A 4,780-nucleotide genomic window follows, 5' to 3' on the forward strand; every position below is an offset into this window, starting at 1 on the left:
TATTCCTGTGTATAATCTCCATACAGTGAAGCTATATTCCTGTGTATAATCTCCAGTGAAGCTATATTCGGGTGTATAATCTCCAGTGAAGCTATATTCCTGTGTATAATATCCAGTGAAGCTATATTCCTGTGTATAATCTCCAATACAGTGAAGCTATATTCGGGTGTATAATCTCCAGTGAAGCTATATTCCTGTGTATAATCTCCAGTACAGTGAAGCTATATTCCTGTGTATAATCTGTACAGTGAAGCTATATTCCTGTGTATAATCTCCAGTACAGTGAAGCTATATTCCTGTGTATAATCTCCAGTACAGTGAAGCTATATTCCTGTGTATAATCTCCAGTACAGTGAAGCTGTATTCCTGTGTATAATCTCCAGTGAAGCTATATTCCTGTGTATAATCTCCAGTACAGTGAAGCTATATTCCTGTGTATAATCTCCAGTGAAGCTATATATTCAGTGAAGCTATATTCCTGTGTATAATCTCCAGTGAAGCTATATTCCTGTGTATAATCTCCAGTACAGTGAAGCTATATTCCTGTGTATAATCTCCAGTGAAGCTATATTCCTGTGTATAATCTCCAATACAGTGAAGCTATATTCCTGTGTATAATCTCCAGTACAGTGAAGCTATATTCCTGTGTATAATCTCCAGTGAAGCTATATTCCTGTGTATAATCTCCAGTACAGTGAAGCTATATTCCTGTGTATAATCTCCAGTACAGTGAAGCTATATTCCTGTGTATAATCTCCAATACAGTGAAGCTATATTCCTGTGTATAATCTCCAGTACAGTGAAGCTATATTCCTGTGTATAATCTCCAGTACAGTAGCTATATTCCTGTGTATAATCTCCAGTACAGTGAAGCTATATTCCTGTGTATAATGAAGCTATATTCCTGTGTATAATCTCCAGTACAGTGAAGCTGTATTCCTGTGTATAATCTCCAGTGAAGCTATATTCCTGTGTATAATCTCCAGTACAGTGAAGCTGTATTCCTGTGTATAATCTCCAGTGAAGCTATATTCCTGTGTATAATCTCCAGTGAAGCTATATTCCTGTGTAGAATCTCCAATACAGTGAAGCTGTATTCCTGTGTATAATCTCCAGTGAAGCTATATTCCGGTGTATAATCTCCAGTGAAGCTATATTCCTGTGTATAATCTCCAATACAGTGAAGCTATATTCCTGTGTATAATCTCCAGTGAAGCTATATTCCTGTGTATAATCTCCAATACAGTGAAGCTATATTCCTGTGTATAATCTCCAGTGAAGCTATATTCCTGTGTATAGTCTCCAATACAGTGAAGCTATATTCCTGTGTATAATCTCCAGTACAGTGAAGCTATATTCCTGTGTATAATCTCCAGTGAAGCTATATTCCTGTGTATAATCTCCAGTACAGTGAAGCTATATTCCTGTGTATAATCTCCAGTGAAGCTATATTCCTGTGTATAATCTCCAGTGAAGCTATATTCATGTGTATAATCTCCAGTGAAGCTATATTCCGGTGTATAATCTCCAGTGAAGCTATACTCCTGTGTATAATCTCCAGTACAGAGAGGCTATATTCCGGTGTATAATCTCCAGTACAGTGAAGCTATATTCCTGTGTATAATCTCCAATACAGTGAAGCTATATTCCTGTGTATAATCTCCAGTACAGTGAAGCTATATTCCTGTGTATAATCTCCAGTGAAGCTATATTCCGGTGTATAATCTCCAGTGAAGCTATATTCCTGTGTATAATCTCCAGTGAAGCTATATTCCTGTGTATAATCTCCAGTACAGTGAAGCTGTATTCCTGTGTATAATCTCCAGTGAAGCTATATTCCGGTGTATAATCTCCAGTGAAGCTATATTCCTGTGTATAATCTCCAATACAGTGAAGCTATATTCCGGTGTATAATCTCCAGTGAAGCTATATTCCTGTGTATAATCTCCAGTGAAGCTATATTCCTGTGTATAATCTCCAGTACAGTGAAGCTATATTCCTGTGTATAATCTCCAATACAGTGAAGCTATATTCCTGTGTATAATCTCCAGTGAAGCTATATTCCTGTGTATAATCTCCAGTACAGTGAAGCTATATTCCTGTGTATAATCTCCAGTACAGTGAAGCTATATTCCTGTGTATAATCTCCAGTATAGTGAAGCTATATTCCTGTGTATAATATCCAGTACAGTGAAGCTATATTCCTGTGTATAATCTCCAGTACAGTGAAGCTATATTCCGGTGTATAATATCCAGTACAGTGAAGCTATATTCCTGTGTATAATCTCCAGTGAAGCTATATTCCTGTGTATAATCTCCAGTGAAGCTATATTCCTGTGTATAATCTCCAGTGAAGCTATATTCATGTGTATAGTCTCCAATACAGTGAAGCTGTATTCCGGTGTATAATATCCAGTACAGTGAAGCTATATTCCTGTGTATAATCTCCAGTACAGTGAAGCTATATTCCTGTGTATAATCTCCAGTACAGTGAAGCTATATTCCTGTGTATAATCTCCAGTGAAGCTATATTCCTGTGTATAATCTCCAGTGAAGCTATATTCATGTGTATAATCTCCAGTACAGTGGAGCTATATTCCTGTGTATAATCTCCAGTACAGTGAAGCTATATTCCTGCGTATAATCTCCAGTACAGTGAAGCTATATTCCTGTGTATAATCTCCAGTACAGTGAAGCTATATTCTTGTGTATAATCTCCAGTACAGTGGAGCTATATTCCGGTGTATAATCTCCAGTACAGTGAAGCTATATCGCGGTGTATAATCTCCAATACAGTGAAGCTATATTCCTGTGTATAATCTCCAGTGAAGCTATATTCCGGTGTATAATCTCCAGTACAGTGAAGCTATATTCCGGTGTATAATCTCCAGTACAGTGAAGCTATATTCCGGTGTATAATCTCCAGTACAGTGAGCTACCTATCTGCTTCAGTCATTGATACTCCGACGTCTGTCCATGAATAAATTGCCGCCAAAAATCACGATTTAACGCTGATAACGTAATGAAACGTCACGACCATCTCCCGGTTTCTCAGTCAACGTCGGTCAGTCGAATGTACGGATCAACTCACAGACAATGAAACGGCATGCTTTTCCACGGATGGGTATTACCAATATAGCTATGTGGCTTAGATCCTTACCAAAAATAAAATATTTAAAAACACACACACGCACACACACGCACGCACGCACACACACACACACACACACACATACACACACACGCATACACGTATTTGATACAAAGTCAGGACCTGGCTCCCAAAGGTAAACCAAGGGCACTCACATATAATGGTATTATCACAGTAATTGATGACTGCAAACAACGGGCTTGGAAGGTATACTCACCACGTAATTTTCATTTAACCTAAGTAATTTAAATGCTTCGTTATTATCATTTGAAAATGAATGAAAAGAGAGGACATTTGCGACAAAGGGAGGACAAATGTGTCTTAGATACAAAACGAGGACGCGTGTGTGTACATACGGAGGACGCGTGTGTTTACATACAGAGGACGTGTGTTTACATACAGAGGACGTGTGTTTACATACAGAGGACGTGTGTTTACATACAGAGGACGTGTGTTTACATACAGAGGACGTGTGTTACCTCCAAAGAGAGGACGTGTGTGTACATACAAAGGACGTGTGTGCACATACAGAGGACGTGTGTGAACATACAGAGGACGTCAGATACCTCCAAAGAGAGGACGTGTGTGAACATACAGAGGACGTGTGTGAACATACAGAGGACGTGTGTGAACATACAGAGGACGTCAGACACCTCCAAAGAGAGGACGTGTGTAACCTCCAAAAAGAGGACGTGTGTGAACATACAGAGGACGTGTGTGTACATACAGAGGACGTGTGTGAACATACAGAGGACGTCAGACACCTCCAAAGAGAGGACGTGTGTAACCTCCAAAAAGAGGACGTGACTGTACATACATGTCCTATACATATATATGTATTACTTGGCTAATACGTTCATATTGACTATCCATAGAAAAAGATACATCGGTTAATATCCGTTTTCTATGCAGTCAATCGCCTTTGTTAATGTTTTCTTCTAGCAAATAGAACAGCATTTTGACAAAGTAAAAAGTTCATAATTCTTTTACTATATAGAAGAGGTCCATGGGCCTTAATGGTCACCTGAGTTCTGATGTATTTATACATATAACTGATATTTTGTTTTCATAATAAGAGATATCAAACAGGCTTCTAACCAGAGACCTAGTTATATAACCATGGTGATATAGGTCTCTGCTCTAACCCAGCGACCAGGGGCGGATTTTTTCTTACCTTTGCCCAGTGACTTTGACCTTTTGTCATTTTACTTCTCGTTTGATTCCAGTCAATTTTGCTTCATCATGTGAAAACAAAACATTTATCAGTGACTAGATACCACATTTGACCTTGACCTTTCCCCCAGTGACATTGACCTTTGGTAAATTGGCTCCAAGTTTAGTTCTTACCAACTTTGCTCCATGTTATAATCAAATGTTTATCAGTGAAAAGATATCAAATAGTAAATTCAATCTTTCATTCGGTTTGATCCTTTGTCCCTGTTATCAGCCCCTAGGAGCAATATTGTATTATGTAACACAAAAGGCGAGATAAATCATTGAGGTTTATTTTTTATTATTATTTCTTTCAAATCGAACACAAGCACCACAAACAGATGCAATATACAATGTAACTTGTCTAAACCGGATGTCACCAGGACCAAACTTTTTGGCCGGTTTACCCAGGTGTCC

The sequence above is a fragment of the Ylistrum balloti genome, unplaced genomic scaffold (assembly GCF_031769215.1).
Source record: "Ylistrum balloti isolate Yb309-2 unplaced genomic scaffold, AGI_CSIRO_Ybal_v1 Utg369880, whole genome shotgun sequence".
Taxonomy (NCBI): domain Eukaryota; kingdom Metazoa; phylum Mollusca; class Bivalvia; order Pectinida; family Pectinidae; genus Ylistrum; species Ylistrum balloti.